This window comes from Polypterus senegalus, chromosome 8 (assembly GCF_016835505.1).
Source record: "Polypterus senegalus isolate Bchr_013 chromosome 8, ASM1683550v1, whole genome shotgun sequence".
Taxonomy (NCBI): domain Eukaryota; kingdom Metazoa; phylum Chordata; class Cladistia; order Polypteriformes; family Polypteridae; genus Polypterus; species Polypterus senegalus.
This window is the reverse complement of record NC_053161.1, coordinates 150,034,073-150,058,178: the sequence shown is the minus strand read 5'-3', so window position 1 is coordinate 150,058,178 and position 24,106 is coordinate 150,034,073. Positions and strand designations below refer to the sequence as shown.

At 39.2% G+C, this 24,106-nt stretch overlaps 1 protein-coding gene across 1 annotated transcript in view; it reads left to right on the top strand.

Annotated features, from left to right (window-relative positions):
• rab21 (RAB21, member RAS oncogene family) overlaps positions 1 to 24,106 on the top strand; it is an 86,041-nt gene that overhangs the window by 25,771 nt on the left and 36,164 nt on the right. The window lies entirely within an intron of this gene.

Below are 24,106 nucleotides of genomic sequence, written 5' to 3'. Positions count from 1 at the left end.
CAGTGAAGCATGGTGGTGGCAGCATCATGCTGTGGGGGTGTTTTTCAGCTGCAGGGACAGGACGACTGGTTGCAATCGAGAGAAAGATGAATGCGGCCAAGTACAGGGATATCCTGGACAAAAACCTTCTCCAGAGTGCTAAGGACCTCAGACTGGGCCAAAGGTTTACCTTCCAACAAGACAATGACCCTAAGCACACAGCTAAAATAACGAAGGAGTGGCTTCACAACAACTCTGTGACTGTTCTTGAATGGCCCAGCCAGAGCCCTGACTTAAACCCAATTGAGCATCTCTGGAGAGACCTAAAATGGCTGTCCACCAACGTTTACCATCCAACCTGACAGAACTGGAGAGGATCTGCAAGGAGGAATGGCAGAGGATCCCCAAATCCAGGTGTGAAAAACTTGTTGCATCTTTCCCAAGAAGACTCATGGCTGTATTAGCTCAAAAGGGTGCTTCTACTAAATACTGAGCAAAGGGTCTGAATACTTAGGACCATGTGATATTTCAGTTTTTCTTTTTTAATAAATCTGCAACAATTTCAAAAATAATTTTTTTTGTCTGGCAATATGGGGTGCTGTGTGTACATTAATGAGGGAAAAATTTAATTTAAATGATTTTAGCAAATGGCTGCAATATAACAAAGAGTGAAAAATTGAAGGGGGTCTGAATACTTTCCGTACCCACTGTATATAATTTTAGCAAATCTGGGACAGCTGAAGCACGCTACTGTGACTGTTGTAAATTTAGTTTGACATCTTCCACAACTCAGTCAGGCCAGTCTATGACTCAACCAATTCTGTCGTTAAGTAACAGGGATGGGCTCTTTGTGCACAAGAGACTGTAACCAATGAGCATTCCTGAAGAAGTAGAGTGCATAGAATGCGGCTGCAGGAAAAGAAGGAACACGGGTGTTCTGGACTGTGCAAGCAGAAGAGAGGTGTGTCTGTTAGTTCAATTTCAGCTGCATTGGAAAAAGGAAACTAAGAAAATGGGAGAATGTAGCTGGACATTCGTACAGGCACTGACAATTTCAGTTTGCACAATATTAATTGATTGAATGTGTGGAGCTTGAGAATGTGAAACTGTGATGGAAAGTTGGAGTCGATTCTTAATTATGTAATTTGATATCCTTCAGAGATACCACAGCAACTGCAGTCGTTAAGTTTGGCAATCTGCCTGACTAGAACTCCTATAATGAGTCACCAGATTAACTCGGTTAGATATATGCGCATCCCCAACTTCCAGCTACACTCTCTTCTTCAAAGATGTACTTGGAATGGCAGCAATGAGGATCGGGTGTTAGCATTATCTAGCATATTTCTACAGTGAAAGCTGATTATTTTGAAATATTTTTCACAATTGGAGCTCAGGCAGGTTAAATAGCTTGGTCAGGATTATACACACAGTCAGTGGTAGGGACGGAGCCTGCAAGCTCATAGTTTGCTTCTAATTTAGGAGCTTCACACTAAGCTGCTTTGATCATCCTACATCATTTAAGGATACTCTGGGGAATGAAAAGACACTGTGTTGTGATGCAGAAACTCTAAACCTGGCAGGCTGGCACATCACTGTATGGACAGTGAGTGCTTAAAGTTCTGAACATGAGACTCTAAAGTGCTTTACAATACAGATGGAGTTATGTTCCACTGTAAAAAAAAAAAAAAAAAGTAAATTACAGTTTCCATTCAATATGTGGTAAATTTCACAAAAGCTAAAATGTGCAACATTGCTGAGGTGGCAAGAATGTCCATGCTTAAGGAGCAAGTCTCTGTGAAATGCTGCACTTTCCTTTCTGTGAGACCTGCAGACTTTCTGCTCGATATGCCCAAAGGCACTTGACTCAGTCCCACAAAGGTGTTAAAACAGTCACCAGGGAATCAGTTCTGCTGTGTGGATGTGTGAGATTTTGTCAAGATATCCATGTGGGGAGAATATAAAGCATTTTACGTCACAATGCCCAGTTGTTATTGGGCTAAATTTAGAGCAGCCTCACACCATTAAAGATTTAAACCTTGCAGAAAAAGCCATAACATAACATAAGCAAGATTTTATTTTTATTATCAGTAATAAATAAAGCAGTACTAAACTGAGGGATTGAAGGATGATTCTGTATACTGTACAGTTATGCACAAAAATTTGGAATCACTCAAAAAGTTTAATTGGATTGGATTTTTGGTTAATTTAAAATCTTTTGTCCATTTTAACATTATCTTTTTTAATTGTCAGTTTTAGATGTGGCTTTTTTATTTAAAGTTCTTAAGGTGAACACCCTGGAGTTGTCATTTTAAATGTTGCAGATGACACTGCTATTTGGCATGTACTATTTATAGATGCAGCTTTTGGGGGACTTGTAAGGTGTTTGACTCCAATGTCCTTATTCTCTTATGTAGTTGTGCATATGGACCTTCCACTTCTGTCTTCTTTCCTAACCAGGACAGAAAAGAAGTGGACTCCTTTTGTATAAAATTGCCATTTTCTTGACTGTCTGCCACATGGAAAAACATTAATTTCACAAAACAGCAATAGACTGTCATGTTTCTGAGAAAGTAGTTTTGTTTTGGCTGTTTTAAAAACCCAGAATTAAACATGGGTAATGTCATAACCTTCCAACCCAAAGACAGACCATTTATTGAATAGAATAAAAGGTTTTAGCTGTGCTAACACATTTATTATTAATTAATGATTAATTAAGGATGAGCTTAGAGAGTTTACCATTAGAATATTGGAGTTATGGTTCAAGAAATAGGGCTTTGCAATCATATATGAATAATCCTGTAAAACTCTGTCAATTCTAACTGTAATAGCCATATCAAACTTTAGGAATGTCTTTGCTATTTTTTAAATCAGTTTAATGGTACCATGATAAAAAGTACCAATTTGTATTAAAACATTAATTTAGAGGTTTGAGATGAGCAAAAAAGGAAGATTTATTTACTACTGGCAACTTTTCCTCTGTGTGTGTTTGTGTGTGTGAATGTCTCTTCACCAGCACACACAAATTCCCATAAAGCCTGCTCCTCGGACTCCTTATTTTTGAGGCATCCTTCTCTTCTGTCTGGTTTTATCCCTTCAGTCTTTGAAGATGACTGTATCGGCATGTGTATTATACCTTCATTAACATCTTCACTGCCACTTTGTCCCTCGAGCACATTCCCATGAAGCCTGCTTCACAGACATTTGTCTTTGTCATTATTTTTGAGGTTACTTTCTCACTTCCTATCCGGTTTTATACTCGCCGTCTTTGAAGTCAACTCTCAGCGCATCTCGTACTTCTATCCATGTGATTCTATAGCACTTCCGGGCCAGATAAAGAGTTATATTTTTCTTCAGCCCGGAAGTACTTCTGTTCTTCCATCCCCGTGACTTGGGTGTACTTCCAGGCTTGGCACTGTTCTAAATTTTTTTATGATTATTTTATGTGTAGTTGCCTTGTGTGTGTGTGTGTGTGTGTGTGTGTGTGTGTGTGTGTCCTAAGCAACAAGTCATCATGGCTGGTGAGTTTAAATATCTTTCTTTTAAACTTCTCTCTTCTTTGCTTTAAATACAATCTTACCTTAATTTTGTCAGCTCTGTATTTCAAGTGATTATAAAGGTATACATCAAGGATGAGCTGACATGTCTACCAAGGCTCCTTCAGATTAAAAAAATCCTCAAACTGTCATTCATTTTAGGCTTGTAACCACAGTCCGACTTGATGAATAAAATAACAAAACACCTCTCTCAGTAGAAGTGGGATCTCTAATTCTAAATCTCACCAGGGGCTACTCCTTACTGAAAATCCAAGTTCTTTTATGTCTAGAATAAGCAGTTTTGAAGGACGGATGGATGTGTGATCTTTTTTTTTTTTTTTGAAAATGAAGCATTGTTCTACTTCTCTTGGTTAGATATCTATCTTAAGTGTGCATTCTTTATGTTTTGTATACTAGTTAATCATTTTTCTTATCTAACTTTAAGTTGTTTTTCTTAGCTTGTAACTATATCTTTTGAGACCTAGAAATAAATGTTGTTTAGCAGTGTGAAATGGTATTTTGTCGTTCTAAACAGTAATATAATCTTAGACTTTTAAATAATGTCTTTCCCAATAATGTGCTTGATGATGGTTGCCCCTATGGAGAGTGCAATTGAGCATATGTTGTTCTAAATGGCTGGCCAATGAAGTAATTAGCAGTCATAGAAAAGTTGCTGGGGGATACTGGACAAACTGTCATCAATCCCACCATCCATCCACTGCAGTTGTTTTACTTAATAAATGTAATAAATTAATACCATTTGTGCTATTTAAAGCTGGCCCTATACATTGAAATATGGTGGTGGACATTTTCTCAAGAGTGCACAACACATTATGCGCAATCTAAAGGGGTAATGATCAAAAAGTGCTCCATGACAAAGCACCTGTTCAAAAAGTACAATTATTAAATGTAGTGTTGGTAGAGCAGATGTTGAGAATATGCAGCAAGGTCTAAAACAGTTAAAGTCCAACAAACTTATGTGTGACAACAGTGAAGAAGCAGGTTTTAAAATCATATGTACAGTCTGGAAGAAGTTCATACCATAAATTAGAAAAAGTAAGAAATTAAAGAGAACTCCATACTGGTTAAATAAGGTGTGCAAAAACATGTTGCAAGGGAAAGAAACAGCTGTGTAAAGTGTACGTGACAACTGTAACACCAACCGTAGAGCGAGGAATAAAAAGGCTGCTCACAAGAGAATTTTCTGGAAGTGGTTTATTTAACAATATGGTAGTTTAACACATGTCTTGAAATGTTGCAAGCATACAGAAGAATACCAGACACAATTACACAACACTAGTAACTTGAGATTTTTTTTTTATTTTTTAATGGACATTTTGACATTGTTTGCTGCTGTTCACTGTCTGGGCCCCACTCAAACCTATTGTATTAGAGACATTCTTCATGAAAACATAAGATAAAAAATTCTTGGACATTACAGTAATAAGTAACTGATTTTTAAAAAAAAAAAAAATCTAATTTTTTGCTGGAGTTTTTCTTTAATGAGAATTTTTTCAGAAAAGCAAAGGATGGCCCACAGAGATTCTTTCACTATTTTAGCAGTAAAAGAATGGTCAAGAATGAGGTAAAGTGTATTAGGAACACTAAGGGTGATTTATATACAGACAGTGAAATGGCAAGTGCTCTAAATTCTTATTTTGCTGAAATTTTAATTTATGAAGAAGTTGGTAACTTCCCAGCAGTATCGGGGATTATAAGGAGGCAATTAGTGATTTGGAAATTTTAGAGAGAGAAGTGCTACTGGATTGGAAGGATTGGGATCTAGCAAGTCACTAGGACTAGATAACATTTATCCTAGAATTCTTACGGAGGTTAGTGAGTGCATATATAAATTCTTGCTGCATATTTTTCAATAATTAATAAAGATGAGGGAATGTTGTAACAGACTGGCATATAATGTCTCGTTAAACATAGGTGCACTACAGAAAGTCCAAAGAAGAGCAACTAGATTAATTCAGGGCCAAGGGATACGAGTTGTAAAGAAACTTTGAAGAAGATGAACCTTTTCGGTTTTAGCAAACAAAGATGAAGAGATTACATGATTGAAATGTTCAAAGTTATGAAGGGAGTTAGTGTAGTAGATCCCAGCTGTTACTTTAAAATAAATTCTGCAACAAGAACATGGGGACATGGTTGGAAACTTGTTAAAGATAGATTTCATACAAATATTCTAATGTTTTTATTCATGCAAAGAACCATAGACGCATGGAATAAATTACCAAGTAATGTGGTGAACAGCAGGATCTTACAGACTTTAAAAATATGATGTGCTTTTGGAGATGTTAGGTGAATAGGATTGGTGAGGTGTGTTGGGCTAAAGGGCCAGTTCTTGGAATGATGTTGTAAAAATGTCAATATATGCAGATGGTCTGTGTCTCTAGCTGAAGTTGCTAAATTTGCAACTTATGCTCCAGCAAAGCAAACAGAAGGCCTATGTGGAAACAATGGTATAAGGAAACGCCACATACTATTGTGGGAAAGAATAGGTATAAAGAGAGACATGTGGTCCACCAAGTACCCAGCTACTAGTGTTGGTCCAGAACACATTCAGAGTCCTTTGTTCACATCATGTTCATATGTTCTTTCTGTATTGTAATAGGTTGTCATATCTAACTTTAAATGCTGTGTGATCTTAAATTGGAGATACTGCTGTTTCAGTTTGGCCAGATCACTGCAAGTATATTTTGAGGTCAGTGGGTGGTTGTGAGACTTGTAATTTTTGATGTGTTTAAATCTGTGTTGCTGTATTTTGGCAAATGACAGTGCGAGAGGTAATCGCAGTAATTTGATGCAAATCGAGATGGATCAGGCACCGGCAATGAAACGGGGACTCCATGTAAAGGCAGATAATAGCTTGGTCTCTCTCACTTATACGCACACACACAAATCCTGGGGAAGAAATTTTCTCATCAAAGCTAACATCATTATTTAGAAAATCACACATACCTTATGCAGACACAGATATACAGTGGAACCTCGGTTTGCGAGTAACTTGATATACGAGTGTTTTGCAAGACGAGCTAAATTTTTTTAATAAATTTTAACTTGATAAACAAGCAATGTCTTGCAATACAAGTAGTATGGATACACTTTGTCTGCTGAGCGTCATGTGATCACAACTGAGCTGATGGCTCTTCTTTCTCGCACGTCTCTCTCTCCTTATCTCTCTCGCTCGCGGCGCGCGTCTCTCTCTCTCTCTGTCCTTTATTTTTCTCGCTTGCCGCACGTCTCTGTTTCTCTCCTTATCTCTCTTGCTCGTGCGTGTCTCTCTCTCTCCTTATCTCTCGCTCACGCGCGTCTCTCTCTCTCTCCCCCATCTCTCGTAGCGTGCGTCTCTCTCTCTCTTCTCTTCTCTTGAGGGCAATTGTCTCCTATTCTCCGTCTGAGTCGGCATGCCTCACTCATATAGTCAACATCCGTACGAGCGTATACTGTTTACTACAGCATTGTGACTGTGTGTGTGCTGTGAAGTGCGAGCCCCCGTCTAGCGCCCCAAAACACAAAGCTGAGTCTCGGTACTTTAACAACACCTGCACTGCGATTGCTTTGGGACACTCTTCCGCATGTCGTCCCGTTGGGTGGAATCCCACAAGAGATTAGAAACTCACTCACACCAGCCATGATTCTTTTTAAAGGTAAAGTGCAGGTTAATTTGTTTTATGTATTTTTACTTTATATTTTGTATTAATCATTTTTATATGAATAGTTTTGGGTTGTGGAACGAATCATCTGAGTTTCCATTATTTCTTATGGGGAAATTCACTTTGATATACGAGTGCTTTGGACTGCGAGCACATTTCCGGAACGAATTATGCTCACAAACCGAGGTTCCACTGTACTTTATTTGTTCCCCAAAGTGTAATAAAATCATTTATCTGTGAATATATAAAACAAACAAACAATCCCCCATCCCAAACCCCCTAATTATACATAAGAACAATCTAGCTTTAATAAGAGTTGCTGGAGCTGTCAGTCGCATGGATGGGTGTAAGATGTGGTCAGATCTGCTCAGTTGTACTGCAAGTTTTCATTTTAAGACTTCCAATATAACAAATTCAGTTTGTTTCATCCACAAATCCAACATTCTAATTGAAGTTTATTGATTCTGATGTCCCCCTAGTTAAGTCCAACAGCATTCTAGAGAAAAAGTGAGTAGGTAATTAGAATATTAATATGAAAGTGAATAATTTCTGTTGAGTTAAGTCACATCATCCTGATTAATTTTTATTATCTCCCTAGATAGTAATATGGACAAATTCAGTCTGTATTTTAGAGACTAAACAACATGTTTTAGTTTTAATTGTATTGTGCTCACTTTTTCACCATTGCTGATTTCACACATTTCCTGCCCCCCTCCTGCCTTTTCCACTCCATCTGATCGTATCGGTGAGTATCTAAACTAAATGTATGTCTGGATTTCTGCAACAAGCAAATGCCACAGTACCTGAACTCCTCATGACTCTCCATGAAATGTAAATGTTCATCCATCTTATTAAACATTTCACATTTTTGGATATAGAACAACTGTGGTGAAAATCTAAATTATAAAAAAATCTTCACAACATAGCTGCATGATATTTCCTGGCTAGCAATTTCAGGAGCATGTGACTGTTTCCAAAACACCCTTTAAATAGATGAGTACCCGTGCAAAGTGGCTCTTGCTTTTATTTATCTGACTGGGCTGTATCTCCTTCTTGAGAAGTACCAAATCCATATTATTAACTTGATTCAGGAGAACCTGGCACCATTTAGCACTATGGTGTGCTTTGGTGCTTCTTGAAGTTTCTCATTTCTTGCCATGGAAAGAGCAGCAATAAAGTAACTGCCCCCCTGAACACCCCTTGTAGCCTTTTGTTTAATTCACAATCCCCCAATCTTTAGGCATCAGGAGGACACACCACACCTCCTTACTTACCTCGACACTGGGAGTGGCAGCAAGTGAAGTGATTCACTCAGGGTGACAAGTACGGATATTCTTAACAAAAGCTTTGACAAGCTGACTTAATTTTGATGTTGTTCACCAACACTAAATCTTTAATCAGAATGTCTCTCCTTCAAGATTTCACTGTAAATCTGTCTTGACAGGTGGTGACCAACTTGGCAGCACACCAGCTGTCTGTTAATAATTAGAAAGGCAGTGTGTTACCAAGGGCACAATGTGCAGATGGTGTCTTAATGTTTTGCTGTTGAGAGAGTTATGGTGTCTGTCAAATCTATAGCCTGGTGGAACCCACCAAGGCAGCATATTTCAAAAGTTATTACATCAAGTTTATTTTTCTAATCTTTTTCTAATTTGAAGTGGAAATAATTGATATTGGCTCATCCTGTATTTGGTCGCATGGAGGGAGCCATTGTTTACAGTGCAGCACACTTAACACCTAAGGGGCTACACTGGACTTTAATTCTGTATTTTCAAAATGTAAATAATGGCAGGTCACATAGCTCTGTCAGAGTTGTGTGGGAGTCGATGATAGAAAGAGAACTATATACAGGTAGTCCCCAGGTTACGGACATCCGGCCTATGATTTACGAACGAGGACGCAGCTGCGACGCATGTGCCTCAGTAACTGCCGCTCCGTCACCTTCGGCCTAGGGATGCTGCAAGCAGTTGCTGGAGGGGGACGATTTTGCTGCTCGCGCAGTGTAGTGTCCCTCGGGTGACTCCTGCCGGCAAGCCATGACCTGTGGTCCATAGTCACTGGAGGCACAGCTATCGATCGTGTGCAGAACGATGGTTCGCTGCCCGCCCATTATGCCGCCACAGCAGCTACTGCTCCTGACTGGATGCAGGCTGGATGGAGCGGAGGGGGGCATTTCTTTGCCAGCCCAGCACACATGGCTGGTAATACTGCAAGCAGTGACCCAGTTGTGGCTGAACGGAGGCCATTGAGGGTGAATGGGACGGCGGGTTAGCAGTGTAGTGTGCCTCAGATGGCTGCCTGTTGAATTGGGGTTGGGCGATTCACTACCTGCCTTCGGCCGCACAGTGTTCGTTCTCGGTGGTCGGACACTGCAGGCAGCATATTGTAGTGGAGGTGACTGTGTGGTGGGCGAGTGATGAACCCCCCCCTCGCCGCCCCCAGTCATTCTCAATAGCAAGCCTGCTTGTACTGTTACGCACATAACAGGAAGTTGTCTCTTGTCAGTACATCAGACGTGTTGACGGGTGCCTTCCTGCTGTGATAGCGTGGAGTGTACAAAACAGCTCATCTTAACCTTTTGTTTTCACCCTTCAAGAATGTGAAAGACAAATCTGATTCAAGTGCTGGTTATATAGTAAAGAAGAGAAAAACCATCACCTTTGAAAATAAAGTAGAAATAATAAAAAGGTCAGAGAGGGGTGAAACTTCATCATTCATTGGCAGAGCACTTGGTTACAGTCGGTCAACAATAGCATTCATTAAAATAATGTACCTTTTCTGACTTGCATACAAATTCAACTTAAGTACAAACCTACAGTCCCTATCTCGTATGTAACCCGGGGACTGCCCGTAGTTTAACAGTCCTGTACTGTAGCCACTAGCAGGTCACACAAGGCTGTTATATTTTTACAGTGTGAGCAATGGCTGCTGGCTCCTTCATGATAACATGGTGTGTGAGTGTGGTGCATGTGGGGTGCTTTGTTTACTACTTCTAGGTCAACTGATGCAACATTTTAAGGCTCCGTTTTATTTTAATGCAACAAATATACAGTTACATTGTCCTTGAATAACAGTAACAAACCTTCTAATTGTCTGGCAGCTGTTATGAACTGAAATGTCGCACAAATTTTAAGACTATATGAAGATAAACACAAGTTTTTTTTCTTATTGGACCATACAATTCTAGGCAATTGTCATTCTTTAACCTTTTATCAACTTATTTCAAACACTTTGCTAGAAACTTTGGTCTTTTTTTTTTATTTTTCATTTAATACCAAGAAGTACTTCTAAAATTAGAAGAGTCCTGTCTTTTCAGAACAGTGAGAAAAATTATTCATTGTTTCTTTGTCATCGTGTCTGGACTATTATAATGCTATTTGCTACACCAAGGACCTGTGGCAAGTCTTTAGTTGATCCAAAATGTTACTGCTCATGTTTTTACGGAGTCATAATAGTTTTCACACCTAGTTCATTTGGACCAGTTTTTTTCAAAGGTTAAAAATGTATATTAATGCACACACTGGTACAAATATAACACAATTTGCATTAAACAACTTGCACAATTACTCGCTTAATCTGAGCAGCACCTGATATTGCCTCAGAGATAGATAGATACTTTATTAATCCCAAGGGGAAATTCACATACTCCAGCAGCAGCATACTGATAAAAAACAATATTGAATTAAAGAGTGATAAAAATGCAGGTAAAACAGACAATAACTTTGTATAATGTTAACATTTACCCCCCGGTGGAATTGAAGAGTCGCATAGTGTAGGGGAGGAATGATCTCCTCAGTCTATCAGTGGAGCAAGACAGTGACAGCAGTCTATCAATGAAGCTACTCCTCTGCCTGGAGATGACACTGTTCAGTGGAGGCAGTGGATTCTCCATGATTGACAGGAGCCTGCTCAGCACCCGTCGCTCTGCCACGGATGTCAAACTGTCCAGCTCCATGTTTACAATCGAGCCTGCCTTCCTCACCAGTTTGTCCAGGCGTGAGGTGTCCTTTTTCTTTATGCTGCCTCCCCAGCACACCACCACATAGAAGAGGGCACTCGCCACAACCATCTGATAGAACATCTGCAGCATCTTATTGCAGATGTTGAAGGACGCCAGTCTTGTAAGGAAGTATAGTCGGCTCTGAGTAATAGAGACTCTCATGCGTGCGATTGAACAACAGTTGACCTTTTTTTTTTTTTTTTTTAAATATGGTGTAAATTTACTTGTGATCATGTCAATCAGAACACATACAGAGGTGGCAAGAAATGAACATCAGTGCCCTGTGAGACCACCGATCAAACGTCACACATGAATACCCCACACACATACGTGTAGCATACACTCAGTGCACACACTATCTTTGACATGATAGTCGGTTCTAATCAGGCATGTCAAAAAAACCATTAATAACAAATATGTATGAGTTAATACAGTAGATGAATAATTTACATAACTAGCCAACCTGCTGTGTACCATACGCCGCATAATCAGGCCGTTTTTTTTTAATGATTTTTAAGCACAGGGAGAAAAATTAACATTTGAAAAATCGGTAATGTAATAAATCAGCAAGAAAAACAACATTGTAACAATGCACGGAACGAAGCAACACACAATCGTCCGTGACTGAAAACTGGCGGATCTCCATCGCGCCTTCTCCTGCCAGACAGAGGGGATGGGGGTGCACGGCGCCCAGACGCGGGGTGTGGTACGGGAGGAGAGGAGAAGGATGTCCATTCAGCTCTCTCCGTCATGCTAGTCTGCTGATTTCTTGTTCAGTATGCACTGCCCGCTCATGTGCCCACCTCCAACTCGTCACTTGAGTCGTTGTCGTCTTTACATAGTCCAGATGCACCTGTGACTCACGTAGACTTTTCATTGCTCTGTGCGGTTTTGGCTGCTTTTCTATATATAATCCACCAAGACACCTGGCCACTGTACTAGCGAGGTGGGGTATGTACGAAGGGTAGGGACGTAACCAGTGGGAGCGTATGAGTCGCACTTAGTGGGAATTCCATGGTTTGCAGCCTGAATGGGGTTCAAGGGCTTACCCACGCCTCTCTGCGCCGGGTAGACACACGCTCAATGGAAAGACACGGTTGTCTAAAACGAGTTGGTGTGAGAATACAACAGTAAGTGAATGAAAAGATGGACCTCTGGAGAGAGCAAAATACAACACAGTAGTGAACCCACAGCATAACAAACGCCGCATGGCTCAGACATGCATGTGGACTCTTACAACAGACGAAAGGGACTAACTGGGTGGTCGGTGAGTTTATGCGTCCGGGCAAATGGGCAGGCAGTGTGAATGCCTAGAGGCGAGGGTAGACGCCGGCCAGTGAAAAAGGAGTGTTGGTGGGCAGGAAAACGTCTTCCATGTTCCTGCAGGAGCATCTAAGAAGACGCATGTTTGTCGCGGATGCGAATAGCTTTATGTAGCGTGTAAAACAGTTTGCTATGGTGTACGTGGTCGTACGTCGTAATCGAAAATTTTTTAAAGACTGCTTACTTCATTAACAAAATAGTGAACTTGCGGCTTAACAAACGCCGCATAATTATTTATTGATGGTTGAACACTTCTGGAAAGACACAGTTGTCTAAAAAGGGAGGGTTTGAGGATACAACAGAAAGTGAATGAAAAGATGGAACTCTGGAGAGAGCAACTTATAATTGTCTGAGTGAAGAAGATGCATGTTTGATTGCTGTATGTAGCGTGTAAAACAGTTTGCTATGGTGCACGAGGTCGTGCGTCGTAACTGAAAAGACTGCTTTAAAGACTGCTTACTTCATTGTGCTTTAACCTCAGTTGTAAAGGATTGTTTTAAGGATCCCATGGGATACCCCTTGCAAACCGTTTTACACGCTGCATATGGTGACTCATCTCCGCGAGAAACATGCCTCTATGAACAGTCAAGGTGGCTCGGAGGTACATGAGGCCTCTACGACAGACGAATAAAAAATGAATTGGTGGGCGTGGCTCTGTGAGTTGTCGTCGTATCCAGTAGTCTTGGAGTTGGTGGGCGTGGCTCCTCCCTGCGTGCACCATAGGTGTCTTGCTTGTTGGCGGCTTAGTGAATCCACGCCCCTTCCGGTGTGTTTTCCATGGGTGTCTTGCCTTAGTGAATTATATATATAGATTTTAACAAAACTGAAGCCCATCAGTGTATGTCATCAGCAGGTCTTGTGTTGTACAGTCAGCTGTTTGAAATGTGTCCTTCAGCACATAAACTTTAGTAGTGCATAACCAGTCTTATAGAAAATGCAGCAGGGATATTTTTTTCCTGGGAGGGGAAATATTTCTGCCCAATGAAAGAAGGCCATGTCACGCCAATAGGATGTTTACTGATATGTTTAGCTCGTTTGAAAGTTCACAGTTTGAACCACAAGTGAGCTAACTGGAAATTGAAATAAAATAATGAAACACCACTGGTTTAGAACAAAGCAAACGGATTAGGAGTGTGAACATGCCTTAAGTGTAGTGAGCATGTTACTCCAGTGCTAACATCTCTATACTGGTTACCAGTGAGATTCTAGTTAGTCCACACTAATGCAGGTTAATTTACTACAACAACATAGTTTTTGTTTCAAAAGTTTTCTATCCATATTAATGTTTTCAGATCAATTACTGAAAGTTTGTCATCAATACTGAAACAGCCAAAATGAGTAAATATTTCATATTGGCCATGTGCATTTGATAGCCAAAAGTACTGTTTATAGAGCAGATGTAAAGTAAATTGAAATACTAAAAACATAGAAAAAACAGAGTGTCTGAAGAAAATGCTAAACAGGAGACTACTGTACTTTGTTTTGAAAGGCATAACATAAGAAATTTGATAGATGAGAGGAAATCAATCAGTCCATCGAGTTTGCTTGTTCATCTAGTCACTAAGCGGCCTCTGTACAACAGCTTTTAAAGATTACATGCAAGTTTAAGGTAGCCAGTGTCACAAAAATCTGGACTGGGAGTCCTGTCAAATTTGAAATATAGCAAAATATTAAAATGTATCATGGTGTAATAAAGGTCAACTAGTTCTATGAAGTCAGGAGAGGACTGATCTGCCAGTAAAGACAAGATCATAGCTAAAACTTTATTTGTCCCTAGGTGGAAATTAAAGGACATTATTGTCGCAGTGTTTCAGCTGCTGCTTGATGTCATAGCAATCATTCATTGGCATTTTGGAAAAACTCTGTTCTCCCTATCCACACTGCTATTTGAGGAGATGTATTTACAGATTTAATCGTTTACGAGAATGTTTTGGAAAATATTTACTTTAAGTGCTCAAAAAATATGTTTCAGTATGGATGGAAGGCCAAAATAAAAGAAAAAAAAAGAAAGAAAGAAATGCATTAGTGTCAACTAGGTTTAAAATAAAGGGTGACTGACTAACTGTGCATTTTTTTAGTCTATGTTACCTAAGCTTTGGAATGGTCTTCTCCCATTAAAAGATAATCTGAATTGACAGACACTGTTCTAAGGATGTCAAATGACTTGCTTTAGTCGCGTAGCTTCTGCTAGTTTTAACATTTATGTTTATTTGCTCCTTGCATGATTTTGTTTGCAACACTTGGTTTAGGTATGCAAGGTAAAAATCAAGAGTTTGTTTGCCTACTAGTTTGTGTAAACCTGTAATTCTGCACTCCAGTACTATAGCCAGCAGAGGACTACACTGGTCTGCCCTACTGGATTTCTACTGGATTTTTTTGCATTGTGTTTTCTTTTTCATTTTTGATGCAGTGGCTTAATATTTTATGAGAAGCAAGGATCACTTAAAGCTTTAAATTGTGCTAATCTTGAGTGTGCTTTAAACTGTGTGTGTGGGGCTTTTTTAGCAGAAATTAAAGCCTGTCCAACTTTTCTAAACCAGAGTAGTGATGGCAACTGTAAAGGAAGTGCTTCTTATAATTGTGAAAAGCAGTTTGTAATCTTACTCTTTCTTAATCACCCACACTTCTGTGGTAGCTGCAATCCCCTCACCCTGTCATTTGTCTTGCAAATGTGCAGCTTTCACTCTGCCAGTGTTGCAACTACGACTTTGAGTTTTACAATTCCTTTTATAAATGACTGTTGTGTCAGTGTAACGTTTCATCCATTTGAGAGCTGTGGGAAACTGATGCTCGTTCACTCACAACCAGTTTAGCTGCCAGTTACCCTAACACACACACACACACACACACACACACACACACAGAATACATGAAAACCCGTGCAGGCACACAGGCTTTATTTTGTGTTTGTAATTAATTTAGATCACTTTGCAGAGATCTGTTTTCATATTGACATTGAATAATCTTTTTCTGCTGATCAGTGTCAAAAAAGCCACTGTACTTGTGTCTGAAAACAGTTGGTGATAATATAATACTAACAAAGATTTTACATTTTTATGAATTTGTGAGGGTCTAATTAATAACTCATTTAAAGAAAATTGGCAGAATACAAATTGATTAGTTAATATTTTCCAAGAACATATGACTAACATTATTGCTGTTCTTGAAAATCCAGTCATTTACACAACTTTGTACTGCGTTTTGCAACATAATGATTGCTAAGTGTCACTGTCCGAGTAGGGGATGTTCATGTTCTGCCACAGGATTCATACACTTCATGATTGCTTTAATCCTAAACTTGAGAGAGAGTTTTGTAGGTGCCACGGTGAATAAGTAAAACTTGCCATTATTTTAAAATAGTGCCAAAAGCAGCTCCACCATTAGTTTGGATGGGATGTTGGTACACAGTGTTCCAGTGTTTGGTAGGGAGTGACAGGTTATGGAGTCAGTACATAAAACATTTGACTCTGAGACTCTCCAGTGTCCGGTACCTCCAACTCTTCTTTTTGTAATTAGACTAATATACCGTATTTACGTGTGTACCACACGCACATTTTTTTACAAAAATCAGCATTAGAAAATCAGGTGTGTGTCATACACGAGGAAATGTAATTCTGTAGTGCTCTCTCACTTGCTTGTGCACTCGCGCTCTCTCTCTCTCTCTCTTTCTCTCGCTTGCTCGCGCACTTGCATGCTCTCTCTCTCGCGCTCTCTCTCTCTCACTTGCTCGCGCACTTGCGCGCTCTCTCTCTCTCTCTCTCGCTTGCTCGCGCACTTGCGCGCTCTCTCACTCGCGCTCTGTCTCCCTCTAAACGCTTCCTATACAATCACAACACGTGTCGTACATGGGGCAAACGATATTCGCGATTTTCTTTGTAAAAATTAGGGTGCGCGTGGTACACGAGTAAATACAGTGGGTATATATACACGCACACACACACACACACACACACACACACACACACAACCGGATTCCAAAAAAGTTGGGACACTAAACAAATTGTGAATAAAAACTGAATGCAATGATGTGGAGATGGCAAATGTCAATATTTTATTTGTAATAGAACGTAGATGACAGATCAAACGTTTAATCCGAGTTAATGTGTCATTTTAAAGGAAAAATATGTGGATTCAAAATTTCACGGTGTCAACAAATCCCAAAAAAGTTGGGACAAGTAGCAATAAGAGGCTGGAAAAAGTAAATTTGAGCATAACAAAGAGCTGGAAGACCAATTAACACTAATTAGGTCAATTGGCAACATGATTGGGTATAAAAAGAGCTTCTCAGAGTGGCAGTGTCTCTCAGAAGCCAAGATGGGTAGAGGATCACCAATTCCCACAATGTTGCGCAGAAAGATAGTGGAGCAATATCAGAAAGGTGTTACCCAGCGAAAAATTGCAAAGACTTTGCATCTATCATCATCAACTGTGCATAACATCATCCGAAGATTCAGAGAATCTGGAACAATCTCTGTCGCGTAAGGGTCAAGGCGTAAAACCATACTGGATGCCCGTGATCTCCGGGCCCTTAAACGACACTGCACCACAAACAGGAATGCTACTGTAAAGGAAATCACAGAATGGGCTCAGGAATACTTCCAGAAACCATTGTCAGTGAACACAATCCACCGTGCCATCCGCCGTTGCCAGCTGAAACTCTACAGTGCAAAGAAGAAGCCATTTCTAAGCAAGATCCACAAGCTCAGGTGTTGTCACTGGGCCAGGGATCATTTAAAATGGAGTGTGGCAAAATGGAAGACTGTTCTGTGGTCAGGCAGTCACGATTCAAGTTCTTTTTGGAAATCTGGGGCGCCATGTCATCCGGACCAAAGAGGACAAGGACAACCCAAGTTGTTATCAACGCTCAGTTCAGAAGCCTGCATCTCTGATGGTATGGGGTTGCATGAGTGTGTGTGGCATGGGCAGCTTGCATGTCTGGAAAGGCACCATCAATGCAGAAAAATATATTCAGGTTCTAGAACAACATATGCTCCCACCCAGACGTCATCTCTTTCAGGGAAGACCCTGCATTTTTCAACAAGATAATGCCAGACCACATTCTTCATCAATCACAACATCATGGCTGCGTAGGAGAAGGATCCGGGTACTGAAATGGCCAGTCTGCAGTCCAGATCTTTCACCTATAGAGAACATTTGGCGCATCATAAAGAGGAAGGTGCGACAAAGAAGGCCCAAGACGATTGAACAGTTAGAGGCCTGTCTTAAACAAGAATGAGAGAGCATTCCTATTTCTAAACTTGAGAAACTGGTCTCCTCGGTCCCCAGACGTCTGTTGAGTGTTGTAATAAGAAGGGGAGATGCCACACAGTGGTGAAAATGGCCTTGTCCCAACTTTTTTGGGATTTGTTGACACCATGAAATTCTGAATCAACCTATTTTTCCCTTAAAATGATACATTTTCTCAGTTTAAACTTTTGTTCCGTGATTTATGTTCTATTCTGAATAAAATATTAGAAGTTGGCACTTCCACATCATTGCATTCAGTTTTTATTCACGATTTGTTATATATAACAAGGATTTGATTATCATTATTTCTTTCAATCAGGTTCGTTTTTGGAGGATGTGTTGTGCTCAAGTTACATTCCGTGTTTGTCAACCGTTGTAAAGATACTTAAAAGTTTCTCTCGCAGTCTCGCTGAGTTTGTGCCAAACACCACCCTGACCATCTCATCTTCGTTTGCATAAGCACAGTCCTTCACCCGCGAATATTTAGCAGCAGAGTGTTTCTATTGGATTGCCGCTGACGGGACGGCCTTATACAGGCAGACACTCAATTACGTGGGAGGCGTGACGATGAGGGACGCAACTCCGCCTCACACGGCGACTGAGCAGCAGGCTATGGCCGGTATATATGTACATAAGTAGGTTCTAGTTATGACCATTACGCGTAGAATTTCGAAATGAAACCTGCCTAACTTTTTTAAGTAAGCTGTAAGGAATGAGCCTGCCAAATTTCAGCCTTCTACCTACACGGGAAGTTGGAGAATTAATGATGAGTCAGTGAGTGAGTGAGTGAGTCAGTCAGTCCCTTGCCTTTTATTAGTATAGACTAGCAGATTACCCGCGCTTGGCAGCGGAGAAGTAGTGTGTTAAAGAAGGTACGAAAAAGAAAAGGAAACATTTTAAAAATAAGCAGTAAGATGATTGTTAATGTAATTGTTTTGTCATTGATATGAGTGTTGTTGTCATATATATATATATATATATATATATATATATATATATATATATATATATATATATATATATATATATATATATATATATATATATATATATATATATATATATATATAAAATACCTGCGATTGGCAGCGAGAAGTAAAAAGAAAACATTTTAATAATAGCGTAACATGATTGACAATGTAATTGTTTTGTCATTGTCATGAGTGTTGCTGGCATATTCACATATATACACACACACATATATATATATACACATATATATATATATATATATATATATATATATATATATATATATATATATATATATATATATATATATATATATATATATATATATATATATATATAGGGGGACTCGATTAAAAAAATTAATTAGAGGCTGTGTAAGAATTAATCTTGATTAATCATATGTAATCACACATGTAAATTTGCCCCAAATGCAAATGTTTTTTTTTTAATTTAAAAGCGGTTTTAGTGGCGACAGAATCAAATAATAGACATGGACATGAATATTGTAAACTGAAGCTGTTTTAATTTCTGAAAAAAAGCTTTAAACTGCATTTGAATTCAAAACAGAAACAAAAATATCATCCCTGGTTAAAATTGGGCAGACTTAAAAATAAAGTGGTAGTTTAAGTACTTTAAGTACATTTTCAGAATAGTATTGTCTTTAAATAATAATAACCAAAATTTCAACATAAAGTGCAGTTTTCTTCTTAAAAAATAAGTCAGAAACATAAAAGGTAATTTGACCAGCTTACTCTTTAAACTCTGAGTAACATTAGCCAAAATTATTTTGTACATTAGGCTAAAACAGTGTGATCATTGAACATTTTGTAATTAGATGTATTTAGAATTACTAACGGTCACGGAAGTCCAATGATCCCCAGTAAGAGCCACAAAGTCCGCTTTCTGTAATGCATCTAATTTTGCTTGCTTTTCAGTGTGCACAAAACCATGCTTTTATCAAGGCTTAGCTCGGGTAGTCGAAATGATCAGTCGTAGGAGCGCGCTTTATTCCGACTCTAACATTTTTGTAGCTGTGATGTGTGCATCAGTGTAATGGATGTACCAGGAAATCATGCATTGACAAAAGTTCCGTTTGCTTGGAATTGAAAGTGTGATTAAATCGTTATTTTTAGCGCGTTATGGAGTACATGCATCGAAGCTTCTCAGCTGTGCTTGTGCTAAGAAAGGGAAAATTTTAAAAATAGCGTAACATGATTCTGCGTTAACCTAATATTTTTCATCGTCCCAAACCAAGGAGATCGAAGGTAAAATGAATCGGGTAGCAGCGTACATAGTCAGTACACCCCTCTCGGGAATCGAACCTCGAATGTCGGCGTTAGAGCGAAGACTCTACAATTGCCACAGCGTGTGGCTTGTCTATGCTAAAGTATGTATTGTAGATCGGGTATATATATACATTTATATATATATACCCGTGTACAGTGGAGAAGTAGAAGTTATGAAAAGAAAAGGGAACATTTTAAAAATAGCGTAACATGATTGTCAATATACAGTAATTGTTTTGTGAGTGTTATTGAATGTTGCTGTCATCAAGGATTTGATTATCATTATTTCTTTCAATCAGGCTCGTATTTGTAGGATGTGTTCAAGTTACATTCCGTGTTTGTCAATCGTTGTAAAGATAAGAGGTTTCATTCATCGATTAGTTCCTTACTGCATCAATAAACAGCTCGTCTTCCTTTTATCTGTGATGTGACAAACTGCATGCACGGTTTTTTTCACTGTCTTCCTTTAGCAGGACATTCACTTTTTCCACCGTGTGCTTTGTTTCGCAGTAGCTGCACTTATGAATATGATTGTATGTATAAGGCGCTTCATATTTTTTGCTGCCTTCTCAATTGTGTAATTCGGTTTTGTTCAGCACTCTTTGGAACTGTTGCTTTTGTCTGTGCATTGCGTCAGTTCCGTGAGCAGCTTGGTGTTCTTGCATCGAAGGTTCCCAGCTGTACTGGTGCCATCTCGTGTAATGTCAGCTAAGACCCGGCACTTAAAAGTTTCTCTCGCAGTTTCAATGAGTTTGTGCCAAACACCACCCTGACCATCTCATCTTCCTCTGCATAAGCACAGTCCTTCACCCGTGAATATTTACCGGCAGTGTTTGTACTGGATTGCGCTGATGGGCGGCCTTATATGGGCAGGCACTAAATTACAAGCGCTAGTGGCAGCCTGTCTATGAACTTAATTTAATATAAACTTACGGTTCACGCCGTGCTTTGTTTCGCAGTAGCTGTACTTATGAATATGCTTGTATGCATCATTTGCTTCATAATGTTTTTCTGCCTTCTCAATTGTGAAATGGCGTTTTGTGCTCATCGCTGTTTGGAGTTCTTCCTTGTTCTCTCGTACTTACGTAGGAGGTGTGATGATGTCACGAAACTCCCCCCACGGCCATCTCCAACTCAAGACTCCATTACATTATATGGGGAAAAATAGCTTCCAGTTATGACCTAGAATTTCGAAATGAAACCTGCCCAACTTTTGTAAGTAAGCTGTAAGGAATAAGCCTGCCAAATTTCAGCCTTCTACCTACACGGGAAGTTGGAGAATTAGTGATGAGTGAGTGAGTGAGTGAGGGCTTTGCCTTTTATTATATATATATATATATATATATATATATATATATATATATATAGCAAAATACCAGCTTCGCAGCAATGTCATGTGTTAAAGAAGTTATGAAAAGAAAAGGAAACATTTTAAAATAATGTAACATGATTATCAAAGTAATTGTTTTGTGTATTTGGCGGCAGCGTCACAAAGTTGTTTTCGGTAGCTGCATCAGAAAATGTACCACGACGTCTGATACGCCTCCTTTTTACTGTTTTCTCACAGCTTGGATTGCTGCTGTCATATACATACATACATACATACATACATATATATGTACACACACACAAATTATATATATATGTGTGTGTGTGTGTGTGTGTATATACACATACATATACTTGTGTGTATGTTTGTATGTGTATATATGTGTGTATAGGTTTGGTCACTGAGTGCAAGGGAAAAATAATAAATTATAGTCTATAAGTTATTAAACAGTAAAACATTAACGTTTTAAAAGTACAGGTACATTGAAATTACATTTTTCTATGTGAGCGTTCAAATTTATTGCCTCTGGTAATGTGCCTTACCGGCATTTAAAGAAAATTAGTTTTGTGTCCTCTGCAGTGTTAAGAGGGAAAGGCTTTGGTTTGGGATTAAAGGAAAAAAGGTGTAAAGAAAGGAAAGTTGCCTTTTTCTTTTATATAGTATAGAGAGATGTGTTCGCTGACGTTATGATAAGCCTTTTTGGGGACAGTCGCGGTGGGTCTTGTGTAGACTGGTGAGGCGTCCCTGCCATTAATCAGCTGTGATGGCACTGTCAGTCCTCCACTCGCGTGCGTGTCTTCATAATCCAGGTGAGGACCTCATAATCGTATACGTGCAAAGAAAGTGTGAATCGCCTTAATATTATTTTGCCGTGGTGTAGAAAAGGGGTCCCGTGTTTGCATTTGTCTGGACTATAGCGCAGAGGGAGGATGAAAAAAATTAAAAGTGCTCACTTTGACTTAAGGCAGAAGCGCAGTCAGCGTCTCAAAGGCCTGCACAGCTATGCATGCGCGCCGGCAGCTCGACTTTTGCTGGGCAGGAGACCCCTTTTGTACACACGTTCATGATATCAAAAGTCTCAGCGCTCTTTAGGAGGTCATATATATATATATATATATATATATATATATATATATATATATATATATATATATATATATATATATATATATATATATATATATATATATATATATATATATATATATATATATATATATATATATATATATATATATATATATATATATAGCAAAATACCCTACTTGGAGAAGTAGTGTGTAAAGAAGTAATGAAAAGAAAAGGAAACATTTTAATAATAACGTAACATGATTGACATTGTCATGAGTGTTGCTGTCATATATATGCCTGCCTAAATAAGTCACCCTCGCTTTGCTCTTACTTTTTTACCGTCCATTTAATCATAGCTAGTGGCGGAAAAATTATAAAATGGAAGGAGGATGGCTTTACCAAAACAATTATTGATGGCGAATCGATTATTCATAAAGCTTGAATTGGTGATCTGTTTTTCTGTGTTAACCTCATATTTTTTCATACTTCATCTCAAACTAAGGTGGTGCGAGGGTAAAATGAATCGGGATGCGCTGATCAATGTAATCGGTGTACCAGGAAATCATGCATTGACAAAAGCTCCCTTTGCTTGTAATGCAAAGTGTGATTAAATGCATTATTTTTCAACGCGTTATGGAGCATCGAAGCTTCTCAGCTGTGCTTGTGCTAAGAAAAGAAAAGATTTTAAAAATAACGTAACACGATTGTCAATGTGACCTTTTGTAAGTAGTGCCTGGAGGATTCAGTGTGGAGAAACTCTAGACAGCGTGTGTATTAACTTGTGGATTTTTCTGTGAGTATTTGGTGGCAGTCTGACGAAGTTGCTTCGGAAGACGGCGTTAGCCGTGAGCTCAGCTCAGAGCGAAATGAGATGAATGGGAGGGAGATGATGGCGTGACTCCCCACCCCTTAACCGTCAATCCCCACAAACACAGTCTCTCGGAATTTGCATAAGCACACCCCTTCACCTACAATTTTAACTTAGTTACAAAGTGATCAAAACTCTCGTTTATATCCTGCGTCCTCTCATTAAACTTGTATCCCGCATTACCTGTGGGCATGTGAAACGCAGCGGTAGCCTGTCTATGAACTTAATTTAAAGTTTAGGTTTACACCTTGCTTTCTTTCCGAGGTAGCATCACTCATGAATATGGTAGTATATGTCACTCGCTCGCTTCTTATTGTTTCGCTGCCTTCTCAATTATATAATGCATGTTTTCTTAAGCGCTTTTTGGAGGTCTTCCTGGTTTTCTATGCACTGCGTTGACAGTCAGTTCACGTGATTACGTGGGAGGCGTGATGATGTCACACGAAACTTCGCCCCACGTCTTTCCAACTCAACTCCATTACAGTTAATGGAGAAAATACCTTCCAGTTATGACCATTAGGCGTAGAATTTCGAAATGAAACCTGCCCAACTTTTGTAAGAAAGCTGTAAGGAATGAGCCTGCCAAATTTCAGCCTTCTACCCACACGGGAAGTTGGAGAGTGAGTGAGTGAGTGAATGAGTCAGTGAGTGAGTCAGTGAGTGAGTCAGTCAGTCAGTCAGTCCTTTGCCTTTTATTAGTATAGATATATACTATATTGATTGAAAGCACACAGCATACAAGACACAAAGCACCTCATCACTACCAGTGTGAATAATTGGGCTATTTTAAACCCCACAACCTTTTACAGTTTGGGTTTAAACATTGTAGGAATGT